Genomic DNA, 15,682 nt, shown 5'->3' on the forward strand with positions numbered 1-15,682 from the left:
TGGTTTGTGGAGAGCGGGGCAGACTGGCAGGGAACATAGCTCCTCTACTTCTTTTCGTACACTTCGACCACTAGTGTAGGTCCCTGTGAAGCCTGTAGCAGCAGAACCTGTACCTGAAGTTGTGGAAGTTGGGCAACCCAAAGAACAAGGATTACAGAAGCCAGTGAGTCAAACCTGACGTTGTGATTCCTTGCGCAAGCACTGCTGGCAAATGTATCCCATCCTATCTTCATTCGCATATAAACAGAAGAGAGCTGAAGTTGTTTGTTTAACATTTAACAATGGGGCAATGAGAAAGTAGCACTCGCGCACGATAAGTAATTTCTCTTTTCAATTCCGTGAAGAGCAAATGCTGCAGAAAGCCATTGTTGAATACTTTAAACATTGTAAAGGAAAGAGTGATCTTTATATCTTTATTCATGTGACCATTAAGTGCTTATAAAAGAAGAAAAGGTTTTAAACATTGTATGTACAGTTGAGGGAGAGCAAGCATTGCCCAAGCCAAGAGTGTTCCCCAATGAAGCTGTAAATCAGTGTTTCTTAAAGCCAGAAAACCATGTAAACAAGACTATGAGCCCAATAGAAGTTTAGCCTTGCCTGTGATACAAGTTTGCAAGCATTACCTGGAGCCAAGAGAGTGACACCAAGGCTTCTGGGTAAATAATTTTGCTAACAGTTGGCAGAGAGATGAAAGCAAAGTTGTGGAAGGCAAACTTGCTGCTCATGAACATCATTTGAAGTTGACACAGTCTATATTGCCAAAGACTTCAAGCAACAGAGAGAAATGGGTCACTGTAAAGACTGGAGGGGGTTATCTGTACTCCTGCTCTCTATTTGGCAGAGACACCAGCCAAGATTCTCTATTTTTTTTAAATGTTTTTATTTTATTGTAACATTTAGTTCATAACAAACTTGTATTACATTGCACCTCCTTATTTCCTTGTCTTTTCCACAAAACAGACACAATTCATTAATTATACACTTATAATGCCCCCCTTATGAGCAAAAACCTGTTTGAGTTTACACCACTCTCAGAATCTTGTCCATGTAATCGATAAACACACATGTTAATTTAAAATTGTTGCCTATCAGCAACGTAAACCACCACTCCTCCAGATTTCCATTAAGGGGGGGCAAATTTCTTTAAAAACATTGATCGTTGAGAAATTAGCTCCAAACATTCAATAGCAAAGTGCTTTGATGATTCAATGGCACTATTACAAAACCTACATAAGTTATTCGAAACGTCTTTATCATGCTTCAAAAGCAATCTCCTTTGTTTTGTATAAGTTTAAGCATAACCTCAAAAACTGGTCTCTGTGATAACGAGATGGAACTTTTGTTAAATAATTCGGCGTCTGGTCGATACCACGAGAAACCGGCCCATTGTCTAATGAGGACACCCTTTTATTCTGTTTCTCAGTGTTCATTATCCAGTTCCACCTCCTTAGTTTTTTCTTTGCTGCTTGAGGATTTGACCAAACTAATTCCATTGTAACATGGCTTCCTTTAGGATTTTTTACATTTTCTCCTTCCAGATTGTCAGCAGTCCAGTTTTAGATGACTTATTTGTTTAACGTAGGATGTCGTACGGTAATGAAGTAGGTTTCAATCACATTTCCCTCAATGCAGCCACAGATTTCCATATTACTGACCCATGCAGGGATTCAAGGCACAATTCATAGCGGATCGCAGTCATTGAAACATTCAAGGGGAGTTTAAGCACTTTCCGGCAAAAACGATCTTCCAATTGGCACCACACACCATCATTTATGTTCCATCCGGCTTCACTTCCGAACGTAATGGTTGGTACCACTTTTTGAAGGTAAACCCATAATATGGGTTTTAATGTACGTTTTCCATAGGCGGCGTGCAATTTTGCTCCTTGTAAGGATAGCATTCGCATTCGAGTTAACAAATCTTGCACCCAACTCCATTCCCGAATCGATTTATTAAACAGTACTCCCAAATAGTGTATACAGCCAGTGGGCTTAAGCTGTTCTCTTGCTACTGACCATTTACAATTCTTATCACGTTTCTCACTTTTTGGGCCAAATGCCACAATTTTAGATTTTTTCACGTTTATTTTGAGATCATTTTGCTGTAAGTATATTTGGAGGTTTGAAAGAAGTCTTTTCAATTCAATTTGTGTTGAGTCCATTAACACAATGTCGTCTGCATAAATGACCCAGCTGATATGTTGGGCATTTATTTGTGGGGAAAAAGATTTTGTTTCTTTCAAGGCTATTGGTAAATCGGCGATGAATAGTTTGAAAAGCAACGCCACTAGAGGGCAGCCTTGCTTTACCCCTTTTTTTGTTTGAATTTCATCGGTCAGATCACCTTGGGTATTACTTTGGACTCTAATAGTTGTGTTTGTATGCAAAGCCATCAGTGGATGAAGCAAATCGTTTAGACAGGACCACTTTTGCAGTTTTTCCCACAGCAGTTGTCTGTTTCTGCTGTTGTAGGCTTGCCTTAGATCTATAAAGGCGAGGAATAACTTTTTCCCATCTTTGTCAGCTTCCAGTTTCAATATATTAAGTAAAAATAGGTTTAGTTCAGTGCCCATGCCTTTTGTAAATCCGGTTTGCCATTCGTCTATGATCTTCGCGTCTGTAGCCCACTGTGTACGTTTTTTTCTGAAGAAATGTTGCAAATACCTTCCCAATTGTATCAAGAAGGGCAATAGGGCGATAGGTTGTTGGGTCGTCCTAATTGCCCTTTTTAAAGATTGGTACTATCACTGCAGTACGTCATGAATCTGGGAGTTCTTTCCTTACTTCAATTCTTTGAAATAGTACCTCTATGAATGGAGCCCACTGAGTTTTGTTCAGTTTTACCATAACATTTGTTATGCAGTCAGGGCCAGCTGCCCTTGAATTATTTAGTTTTTGAATTGCAGCTAGTACGTCATCAACTGATTCGCAGACATTCCACCTCATGGGGGTTCCAGTTAAGCATCTTACTGGATCAGCTGCTGCAGCATCAAATACTTCAGAGAAATGGGCTGTCCATTCAATTGCATTGACACCATTAGACATTAAACCAATTTGATTTACTGCACCTTTATTTATTACTGCGCAGATGTGTCTGCTATTATTTTTTGCAATCAAGCAAAACATTTGTACAGCTCTTTCTTGGTCACGTATTTGAGAAAAGGATTTCAACCAATTCCGGTATCGCTGGCGCCTTTTCTTGATTGCATCGCCTTGACTACCCAAACAAGTTTGTTTCAACAATTTTATGTCTTTGTGGAGGATCTTGTTTGCATCACTCACCATCACTCACCATTACACTGAAAGGGTGTTTATTTGTTTGAACGTCTCTCTTGCCTCCACTCTGCCTGGTTTTAAATTGTACTAGCAGCGGGGAATAGTTTACTTGTGTAGAGAACCCTCAATTTATGAACAAGTTCGAAGTCAAGGTTACAATTTGATTACAACTGATCCGCAATCTATTTGCTCCATGGTGCACTTACCATCTATCTACTATACAGACCGCCTGGCCCTCTCTGCACCTTCGAGGAAGATTTGCAAAACCTACTCACAAATAACCTTAAACCATCCTCTCAATTACACCTATTAGGGGATTTCAACATAGGTTTCAATGACCATTCGGACAAAAATGCCTCAGATATAGCTAATATAATTAGTTCATTAGGACTGTCTCAAAAAGTAAATAAACCCACTCACCTAAAAGGGAGAATTTCGGATTGGATAGCTGATTGTAACTGCGCAGTTACTATCTCATCCATCCTGCCTCTCTCATGGACTGATCACTCACTGGTGTCCTTCCATCTATCTACTACAAAACCTATTCCTTTACCTCCCCCATTAGCGCCACCGTTTATCACTAGAAACAAGAAAAGCATAACAGTCGAGAAAGTAATCCCTGCCGTCCTCCCTACTCTCAATGCATTATCTGAAAAAATCTTGATCCTAGTACTCTAGTTCATGGATATAACAACATTATGCTCACCGCATTGGACAAAATTGCCCCTCTTAAACTAAGAGCTAGCAAACCTCTAGCACATTTAAACAAATGGTTCACGCCACAACTTAAAGACCTTCGCACATTAAAGAGAAAGAGTGAAACTAATTGGAGACTTTACCCCTCTAATGAGAACAAAGCCAAATTAACCTCACTCTCATTGTATTATAAGAAGGAAATGTGCCGGGCAAAACGATGAGCGTATTGCCAAATCAAACTCTAATATGAAAGAACTCTTTGCCATTCTAAAAGAATTAGAATCCCCAATAGCTATACCTGATATCGGCACTAAGGACAAATCTTGGTGTGCAGACATCCAACATGTGTTAGCGGATATAATTAACACACTCCAAAGTAAAATTCAGCAGAAAAAAGAAGTTCTGAATCTACAAGGTTCGTCAAAAGACTCTCTGCCCAGTACATCACCGGCGGTACATAATAATATATTCCACGTTTCCAAAATGTCTACATTGGAAGTAGAAAAAATAATCTTGTCACTGAAACCTTCTAATTGCAAAGGTGACATGTGCCCAGCACAGCTTATAAAAGATGCTGCTACAGAATTATCTCCACTCATTACTAAACTAATCAGTGTCTCCCTTGCTACAGGCATTATCCCTGCCAATCTCAAACAATCTTGGGTGCTCCCTCGCCTCAAGAAACAGACACTAGATCCCCTTATCCCCACTAATTACCGCCCTATCACCACGGTCCCATTTCTACCCAAAATATTGGATAAAGCTGCCTATAACCAAATTCAAAAACACCTTGAATTGTACAAACTCCTAGGTAGCAGACAATCTGGCTTCCGTCCACTACATGGTATGGAGACAGCCCTAATCGATTTAAAATCACAAATAGATGAGCTGAGAGATAAAGGGAGGACAGTACTCCTGCTCTTACTTGATCTCTCAGCCGCATTTGATCTGGTCGATCACAAGGTCCTCTACAGACACCTGGAATCTGCCGCCCACTTCTCCCCGGAGGCTATCAGCTAGATTGAATCCTTTCTGAGTGAACGAATGATGAGAGTGTTCTCTCCCTCGGCAGCTGCTGACCCGACCCCTATTTTGTGCAGGGTTCCTCAGGGCTCTTGTGTTTCGCCAACCCTCCACAATATCTTCACCAAACCCCTGTTTGATGATCTGGACCTTCTGGGTGTCACCTACACGAACTATGCAGATGACACTCAGATTCTCCTCCCGCTTTCTTATCATCCAAGCGTGGATGGCCACTCATGGCCTATGCTTGAAAGATGATAAGACTGAGCTGTTATCACAGGCCAACATTAAAAAACTAGGTCAGGAGTTCTCCTCATTCAATATCGACGGGAACACCATCAAAGTCTCCAAGGAGGTAAAAACCCTTGGTTTCTATCTGGATTCTAGCTTGTCTTTTGATAAACAGATAAAAACCCTAAATTCATCCACAGCTTACACGTGCAAGTTGCTAAGAGCAGGTAAACCTTTCCTCTCTGACGCTAGTTGCCTGATCCTAGTCAGAGCCTTAATATCCTCTAGAATCGGCTATTGTAATGCCCTATATAGTGTGGCCAACAAAACGACCATTCGGAAGCTCCAGATATTACAAAATAATGCCTTAAGGGCAGCTCTAGGTACTAATAAAAGAACTCACATTTCATCCCTCTGACGCCAACATAAATGGCTATCTGCGGGCAACAAAATTCAGCTTAAGACACTGTTGCTGAGCCATAAAGCTCTTAACAATGCCGCCCCAGCTACCTTTACCTGAAATAAATTACAGAGAAGATTCTCTCCCAGACCAACTCGTATTGGGAATACTAATTGCCTGACTATACCTAGATATAGGCTCATCACTATTGGCTCCCTGTAAAGGCAGCAACATTATGGAACTCTATCCCACAAGAACTACGAAGGGACCAACCTTTCTCATCCTTCAGGAAGAATGTCATAAAACACATTACCTTATCTGACCCATAGTTTCTGACCCTCCCTACCGAAACACATGGGAATCTACTCTATCTGTGAGTCGAACTGTTACCCGAGGTCTAACATGTGGTAACCTGTATATTTGAACTTTGTATATTGTTGAAACTCATATGTACCTATCCTACCTTCGAGCCCGAGGGTTCCATAGGGTGAATAGTTGTTACGTTGTACATATTTGTAATATTTGTATATTATATATCATTGCATCTATATTGCTGCTGCTTTATACATACACTGAACTGTGCCTTGTATCTACAGTAACTCCTACTATACCTGTTTATTGTGTTTATTGTATAACCATGTAAGCTTTGCACCTTCATATTGCCGCGCCCTATTACCTCCGGGTCTGGAGCGCGTAATAAGTGAATAAACAAACAAACAAACAAACAATATTTATCTTCTTTGCTCGTTTGCAGTGTGGTTGTCAAAATCTTGTCGAGGGCTCACCAAACTTATTATTCTGTCATCGCGTAGTGATAATTCAAACCCAAAAAATAAAAGTTTGTCTTTTGCATCTGTTAGTGTTTTTACAATAAATTTGGATTTAATATGTAAAATCACCCAATCAGAGTGACTTTTGGATGCATATTCCAATATCATGATGTCCTCGAATCTGATTGTTTGCGGTGATGGAATACAATAAAGCAGTTTCATTGTGTTACTCCTGTTCAGATTTACTTTGTTCTTTTCTTGTAGAATATTTTCTAATTGCAATTTCCACAACGTCTCTTTTGATGGAGTATCTTGACGCTTTCCTAATTTACTAACTCGCTCTCCTTGCTTTAACATTTGGGCTTTGGTGAGCTTTAGACTTAAATTTAAAGTTTTTACTTTATTTTCTTTCACTTTGACAGGAGGATTTCTTATAACTTTAGGCGGATCTTGATTTTTATGGATCTTGTTTTGCTGATTTTTCCGAAGACTAGTTTTGCCTCTTGAAACTATTTCTGCTCATATTAGCCATTTTAGTTTTTTTGTGCTTGAGCAGACTGACGAATTTCTGGAGTCAATATTTGGTTTACCGGCTGTGGTGATGACATCCAATACGCCATCCTCATCATCTATTGAATAGGTAGAAAATTCACATGTGTCAATTGAGGATATTAAGTTTTTGTGTTCTAGTTCTTCAAATTCAACCCTCAATCTTTTGTTTGGGTTACTTATCCCAAGGACAGCCGCCTCTCCTGATTGACTGGCCGCATGTATATTGCCCTGGCCCACTGCTTTTACTTGTCGGTGAAATAGCCCAATCCGAGGTGGTATTGTCAAGTTTCTGATACATTTTATTGAATTATTAGAACAAGACTTTTGTACTGCGGCTGTTTTCTCCAATATTGTTTTTTGGGCTCTCTTTCCATGGCCCTGCACAAGTGGCTTACTAGTAGCCATTAAAGATTTTGCTGTGCCAGTGAAAATTCCATATGATGATTTCCGAGTATTATTTGGCAGACTGCTTGAATTTTGAGAGCAGCTTTCGCTCGCTGTTGAGGAGTTTATCTCCACCGTGAGACTTGTTGTAGGTGCAACAGCACTTTGATTCGCCTTCTTTGCATAACTGTTCATTGTTGTTGTCGCAGATTTTGGAATTTAAGTATGGCAGTATTTTGTCTTGCGTGCTTTTTGCAAGCGTCACTCCGACACCATTTGTCTGAGCAGTTACTACCACATTTGATGGCGTCGCCTAGTTGACTACTTCAGCTTCTGCCTGATTATTATCTTTTTGTAATTTTTTCTTTACTGTCTTGATTCCATTCTGTGTGTTACCACCCATAAGAGGCAGAGTATTGCTATGGCAGTTTCCCAAGCAACACTGCGATTGTTCCTCTTTATCACTCTTAACATTATGCCTCATCCATTTAGTACACTCAAGTACTGCGTCAATCAAGTCCAATTTTTCCGTGCATTAGTTTCTCGCTAGATCACTCAAGCGAGATTGCCATTTTAATTAAGTTTCTGCTTCGTGATCAAGTCTCTGGTGCAGCTGCATTGTAAAGCTTTCTAGATTTTGCAGTTTAGCGTTTAGATTTCCCAACAAGGACCCTTGATCTTTTAAGGAGTCATTGAGGAACTCATATAACTTTACGAATGGGACCAGGGTGATTGATGTTGCAGAAAGCACGTTGTTGTGGAGTTGTATGCCCGCCACTATTGATAGGTTTCCTTTTATATTTACATCGTTCTCAGGTTCCGCTTGCTTAGTCGTGGATAGATTGACAATTATTTTACACCCTTATCAGACACATGTTTGTTGATCTTCTTCTTGGATGTTGTTTGGGTCTTGATTCGTTGACCGTACTGATTTATTGTGTGTCAGGTTAATTTTAACATCAGGCATAAATTAGATTGCAGCTTTGACATGCAGCGTACTCGTCATCTTTTTTAGGGAATTTACGCTGTCGATGTTGTTCTTCTGATACTTCTTCAGATCATCTGTGTGGCGATGCGCAGGTCTCCCTGAGGAACTGCTGACCCTCTCAGTGTAACTCTCAATTAACCGATCACGGATCAATAAAAAATCTGTTTTTAAATGCTCGGTTAAACGAGCTTCACGTGCTACCTCGTCGTAGGTGGATAATGAATTTGAAATCCGTTTCTGTACCGCGGTTGTTAATATCCTTAAAGGTACATTTGCAACGCTAATTGCAGTAGTCTCTTCACGATTCTTTTCACCTGACATAGATTTGTCAGCTTGTCGTACACCCCCTTCACCATAAGAAAGCTCGGGCAGGCCAGCAAACCCTCTAGCACCCAATCAGCAATCATGTGGACTTACTATTTTGCCATCCAAAGACTCTGACTGAGATCAATTTGGTGAGAAAGTTGTTAATGGACTGTCCCAATGGATCTGATGATGTTTCAGTATGGTTTATTTTCACGCAAGTTGGGGACGTTTAGGAAATAAAAATGCTGCTGGTTTACATGTCGAGTGATTGTCAGTTATTGTACTGTTCAATACACATTTACTTGGCACGTCACTGGCTTTCTCAGGAATCGACTGCAAGATGAGCGGAAGCCGCATTTCAAGCAAGTCAGTGGGGGTCATTACGACTTTGGAGGCAGTCATGGTGCTATTAGCACCATGACTGCCTCCAAAGTCGTGTCTGTGTAGTCGGAATGGGGATTTACCGGGTCATTCCAACCTTGGAGGACCCGGTAAGTTCCCATTCTGAAAACCATTCCCCATTTCCATTCAAGCCCCCATAGGGCTCAATGGGAGTGGGGAAGGAGCTATTAACGGGTCCACAAATAGCGGCCCGTAATTAGCTCCCTGGTCCCCTAGCGGCTCCCGCTAAGGGCGGCTGGTAAAACCAGCCGGCCTCAGTGGGACCCGCTAAGGGACCTCGGAATTCAGCGGTAGGGGTTTAACGGCACTGGCATCCTTACCGGTGCCGTTAACCCCTTACCGCCGGCCTCGTAATGAGGCCCAGTATTTGTTATATCAAACAGAGAACTAAACATCTCTACGTTGCTTAGTGCTCCTGTCTCCAGCTCTGGTTTGCCTAGAGCGTGATGTTCATCGGCAAGTGTTGCATATGACAGAACAGTGTTTAAGTACGATACTTGCAGAAGGCATACCTGCATCAACTGTTGCGTTCTTCCCTGCCAATTGAGCAGAAGCCAACATTGAAAGTGACAAAACCAGCCGCACAGGCATCTCATTGTTCGTACATGTCGTGTCTTTCATATTGCTCACCTCTAAAAGGGAATCCTGCTGGTTGTCAGTTACCAGCCGCCGTCGGTGTTGTAACAGTTTTTGCTGCGTTAGAGGACCTGAAGTCCCCGCCATTAGTCGTTAGCACTCGTCTACTTCCTGTACTGAAGCGGTCCGCGCAGCGCTTCACGTCCGGAATCAGTTTAAGTAGGTGGAGCTCCCACTTAAATTAAAGACACAGCATGTTAGTCGTAGAACAAAGTTGCTGCAGCTCCTCTCACACCAAGCACAAGGAACGGACTGGGGCAAACTGGCCTCTGCACAGGACTCTCTACTGTTGGTAGCAATGGATGAGCAATCAAGGCTTAGCTCTCAGAAGGTGATGTGGGCTGGTTCCTAAGTACAGTGTAGTCCCCATGCACCCACAAAGGTATGTCCACACACTGTATTAGTGAAAACACAGTCTTTATATAATTAATGTTCAAGGTTATATACACAATCACAATAACTCACTTTGTGCTCAGTTAATTTACAGTTCTACATGGTACTACCATTACTATCAGATTTTATTAAAGTGCATCAAATGTACTGTGGTCAAATGTCACACAAATCATTTAATAAAGGGAACCAACAATAGACATAGGAGGGAAGCAGGTTGGTTGAAACAATTGGCAGAATACTGGTCCATTACCTAGACACTGTTCTGTGTGGAGATTCCTCCACTTGGGCAACCTGTAAAATAAAGATATACTACAAGCCCAGTCCATATATTGTTCACACGGGTCTTATTTCCTTCACAATAGTTCTACAACCCCAATGTACCTGGAATAGCAGAGTTTGACATCGGAGCAATGATGGATTCTTCTTGAGCGGCAGGAGCCACGGATCGTCGAGATCACATGAAGAAAAGGGTCAACAACGGTGGCGAGGCAGCAGCTTCGTTCCTGGTGGTGCTCATCGACGAATGGTCGTGGATGTCCTGCAAAGAAGAGGCCTGCGAGGCACCTCAGCGACGATAGTTCGGGACCGCAAAGGGTCTATGAAGAACTTTAACCCAGCAAGGGCGTTGGGTCATCGGCGGCTCTGCGGTCTTCAAGTGGCGGAAAACCCACCCGCAGATCCTCCTCAGTGCGTCGGCGGCCTCGACTTTCTCCGGCGGGACAAAGCGGTCGATGGTGCAGGCGAGAACGTCCTTGGATCAAATGTTCTTAGGCAAAGGGAGCACTGCGGCTCTGGTCGGTGATGGCAGTCAGCAACGGTGATGGACTTTAATCTCCGGCTGCTTCTCTTCGTGATTCCGCTGCGATCCCCATCTCCGGTCGGCATCCTTTCGTAGGTCTGTCTACCAGGGAGCTTTGGCAAAGATCAGCTGGTGCACAATGGTCCCTCGTAGCTCGTCGAGAGCCAGGTCCTCTCTCGGATCAGTTCTTGGAGACACAACAGCTATCAGATCGACGAAGTAGAGCAACAGAAATTCTTCTCTTCCAGCAGGGCTTCAAGAATAAGCTTCAGTTTCAATGTCAGTTTCAACTACAGTTTCACTTCAGCTTCTGAAAGATTTCTAGCAGTGAGAGGCCACCAGATATACTAGTTGATCTCTCATTCATTCTACTGGGTCACACTCAGGCAACCAATCACATTCACAATCGCATTCAGGCAGTCAGGCAGCCAATCAGGCACACAGTGCATTCAGGCCATACTCCTCCCTCTCAGACACTCACAACAAGCAATGTGTATTGGGACAAGTACCCAGCCATTCAACACAAGACACTGCATTCGTACCAGTTTCGGGCAGGGCTGTCTCAGTCTTTGTCTCACATACCAGAAACTAGACATCCACAGCAAGAAGTGCATATTGGTCACACACTCCATTCACCCAGGTCCCACCTCAATGGCATACCCACAACATACGGTGGTTGGGAAGGCTCCAGCCAATCTGGTTGGCACTTCCCACACTTCCATATATGGAACTTCCACACAACAGCCAGACAAGGGGAAGGGACAGAGTCAGAGCCTCCAGAGACTTCAGGAAAACAAGGTAACAGGCAATTGATGGCAAAAGGCCATGGGGGCCATCTTGTCTCCATCAGGAATTCACTGATTCCAATGACAGGGCCTGGGAATCCCACCTGTCAATTCAGCAAGGAGCTGCCACCATCCCATACCCTGCTCCGTGGGCCACACACTGGTGCCCAAAAACAAACACTAGGAGTACAGGGTTGTACTCCCACCCATGGGTGCCATGAGATTATCCCAAGGGTCTGTACACCAAACCAAAAGGAGAGAGCTGCGCTGCCAGGAGTCCCACATGAACTCCTGCATGGAAAACACGACAGAAAAGACAATAAAAAACAATAAAGGACAAGGATACGGAGGCCCTGACCCTCCGATGCATTTCCAGCATCACCATCGCTCCCCCCAGACTGAGGTTAGGGCATCTAATCTCCCACGAGATTGATGCTCTCATCCAGCTGGTCAACATACCTTCTGGAAAGGCCACCTGGTGCCTTCCTGCTTGGCACTCCTTTTCACCACTTAGCAAGCTCCGCAACCTGGTGCCTTCCTGCTTGCCGCTCCTTTTCACCCTTAGCAATCCCCGCCCACCTGGTGCCTTCCTGCTTGCCGCTCCTTTTCACCACTTAGCAAGCCCCGCCCACCTGCTGCCTTCCTGCTTGCCGCTCTTTTCCCTACTTAAGGAGCCTTCCAGCCTCTTTTCCTTTGCAGCTGAGGAGCAGGTGTAAGTGGATCTAGGTCACCTGGCCTAAGCCTCGCCCACCTTCTTAGCCCTGCCTCTTCCTTCCTGCTCTTAACTCTTAGATGAAGGGCGTCTCTCGCCCTGGCGTCCAAAGTGAAGGGCTATTGCTGTTTGGACCTGTTCGGACCAGGAGGATCCAGGGTCCGACCCCCTGCTAAGACAGCAGGTAAGCATGCACCAACATGTGTTTACACCCTCTGTCCCAACAGGTCATCCCCACCCTCTCTGGTCCCCCGCCATGTTGTTCCCTTGTGCACCCTCCTCCCCTTCCTGCACACAGGAGTCTGTCCTGATACATTCTGGTTTCACCATCACCATCTTGTGGCCAATGCTGGATTTTACCTTTATGGACTTCATTGATTCACAGTGCGTCACCCTTTCTCAACTCTCATGCTAGACTTCCTTTGCATCTTGTACTCATGGTGGCCCTGAATCATGCTGTTCCATCTTCATCTTGTATCCTGGCTTGCAACATTATGTGTTACGACTGACTTCTGCAATTGTATTCGCTCTCCTCTCTTGCTTCTCCACTCTTTTTGACAGCTTACTCTCTGTTCTCTCCTACCCTCTCCTCCCCTCTCCCTTTTCCTATCTCCTCCCCTCCTCCGCTCCTCCCTGTACTTTCTTCTATGCACTTACTCTATCAGAATTGTCCCTGGACCTACTATGATAACAACCTCGTCTGTCGCTCCCCTATCCCCTTACTGTTGCCCTCCCTCCCTCCAGCACTATCTGAAACATTGCCACGATAGTCACTTGTTTTGTTCCTCCCCTCCCTTTCTGCACCCCTCTCCCTCACCTTTTGTTTTCCTCCGGCTCTACCAGAAATGTTGTCAGGCCTAGTACGGTAGTCGCCTGTCTATTTCCATTTCCTTCCCACTCTCCCCCTCCCCTATCTATGTCTTAGCAGGTGCACTATCTGAAATGTCATCAGGCCGAGTACGATAGTTAATTTCACATCCTTACTGTTCATGGCCTGTAAGAATGTCGTTGTATTTTCCCTTGTTCCCTTCCTTGCCTTGAAGCGCTTTGAAACACATTGTGTATAGCCGCTATATAAATAAACTACCATATCATATCATTTGCATTATCGTGACTCTTCCCTGGTCTGTGCTCTATCGCGAAGTCTAGCTCTTGCAGGCTAATGAACCACCTGAGCATTTTCGGGTTTTTACCCTTCATCTGCGTAAGCCACTTTAAGGGCTTATGATCTGTTTGAACCTTGAAGGTAGACCCTATAAGGTAGGGCCTAAAATGCCTAAGGCTCCAAACTATGCAAAAAAATTCCATTTCAGCAGTAGCCCACCTAAGTTCTCTACCCTTGTGTTGTCTACTGATGAATATGATTGGATGTTCTCTTCCTTTGTCATCTAACTGGGACAAGACAGCTCCAATTCCGGTGTCGCAGGCATCCGTCTGTACGATAAAGAGTTTGCTGCAGTCAGGTGCACATAACACAGGTGCCCTACACAGACTTTCCTTCAAGCCAACAAAGGCCCTCTGACAGTCTTAAGTCCAGTTAACCTTCCTGGGTTGCTTGGGTGAAGTCAGAGCTGTGAGAGGTGCAGCTATAGTTCCATAGTCTGCCATGAAGTTGTGGTAATACCCAGTGAGGCCCAAAAATGCTCTCACCTGGGTTTGAGTAGTGGGAGTCTCCCAGTCATGTACATCCTGTACCTTACTGGGGAGCGGTTGGATTTGATGCCCTCTTACCTCATGACCAAGATAAATGACTTTAACCTGAGCTATCTGACACTAGGTGGCCTTGATATTGAGATTAGCCCTTTTCAAGGCCCAAGGACTGCAACACTTTATCCAAGTGAGCCAAATGCTCCTCCCAAGTGGAACTGTAGACGGCAATGTCGTCTAAGTAGGCCACACAAAAGTCCTCCAGCCCACTGAGTGCATGATTGACTAAATGTTGCAAAGCGGCAGGTGCATTTTTCAACCCAAAAGGCATGAGTGTAAACTGCTAGAGCCCCTCAGGTGTTGCGAACGCCGTCTTTTCCTTGGCATGGTCCGTCAGAGCTATTTGCCAATAGCCTGAGGTGAGGTCAAAGGTGCTCACAAATTTGGCAGCACCTATGGTGTCCATGAGCTCAGCAGCCCTGGGCAATGGGTGCGCATTGGTTTTGGTGACGGCAGTGACTCCTCTGTAGTCCACAAAGAACCTCCAATCATTGGTACCTACCTGGGAACTTGCTTTGGGGACAAGGACCACTGTACTGGACTAGGGACTGGTTGAGGGTTCAATAACACCCAAATCCAACATCTTGGTGACCTCAGCCTGGATGGGGTTCTTAACTGTATCTGATATATAGTAGCACCTGCTTTTGACAGGCACACTGTCACCAGTATCAATGTTGTGCCTACACCATGGTGTAAGGCCTGGTGTAAGTGAGAATAAAGAGGCATAATGCTGGAGCAAAGCCCTGCAGGCCCTCTGCTGCTCTGTCGTCAGATCTGGAGAGAGATGCACTCCCTCCACTGAGCCATCCTGAGGGTTTCTATGCAGCAAATCAGGAAGGGGCTCACTCTCATCCTCTTCTTGCTCTGGAGCTAGCAAGAGACAGGAGACCGCTGCTCGCCTATGGAAAGGCACGAGCCTGTTGACATGGAATACCTGAGGGGCTACTCCAGGGACTCCATTTGAACCAGATCATTAACTTTGCCCATCTTGGAGATGATCCTGAAGGGTCCACTCCATTTATCTGCCAAAGCTCTAGGCTTGGTAGGCTCCATCACAAGGATTTCCTGCCCTGGAGTCCAATCCACTTGCAAGGCTTTAAGATCATGCCAGTACTTATTCAATTCCTGGCTTGCCTTAAGATTTGCTGTCGCTTGACCCATGATCTCTGGCATCCTCCATCTGAGGCCTAACACATAGTCCCCACTTGCTTGGCAGGACCTGAAGGGCGGGCTCCCAATCCTTCTCTGATCAAGGCAAGGGGCCCCCTCACGGGATGACCAAAAAGTAACTCAAAGGGGCTGAAACCAACACCCTCTTGAGGTACCTCTCTGTAAGCAAACAGCAGGCATTGCAAGAGGAGATTGGATTTTCCTTAGGGGCTCTTCCAAAGCACCTAGCATGTCCTTGAGAGTTTTGTTAAATCTCTCAACCAGACCATTGGTCTGGGGATGGTAAGAGGTGGAGAACTTATAGGTTAGCCAGCACTATTTCCACATGGTTTTCATGCAACTCGACATGAAGTTGGATCCTCTGTCAGAGACAACTTCCTTAGGGAATCCAACACGGGTGAAAATGCCCAGGAGAGCCCTGGCAACCACCTTGGCAGTAATAGTCCAAAGGAG

The sequence above is a fragment of the Ambystoma mexicanum genome, chromosome 4p (genome assembly GCF_040938575.1).
Source record: "Ambystoma mexicanum isolate Mex_15411 chromosome 4p, UKY_AmexF1_1, whole genome shotgun sequence".
In the NCBI taxonomy this organism is placed as follows: Eukaryota; Metazoa; Chordata; class Amphibia; order Caudata; family Ambystomatidae; genus Ambystoma; species Ambystoma mexicanum.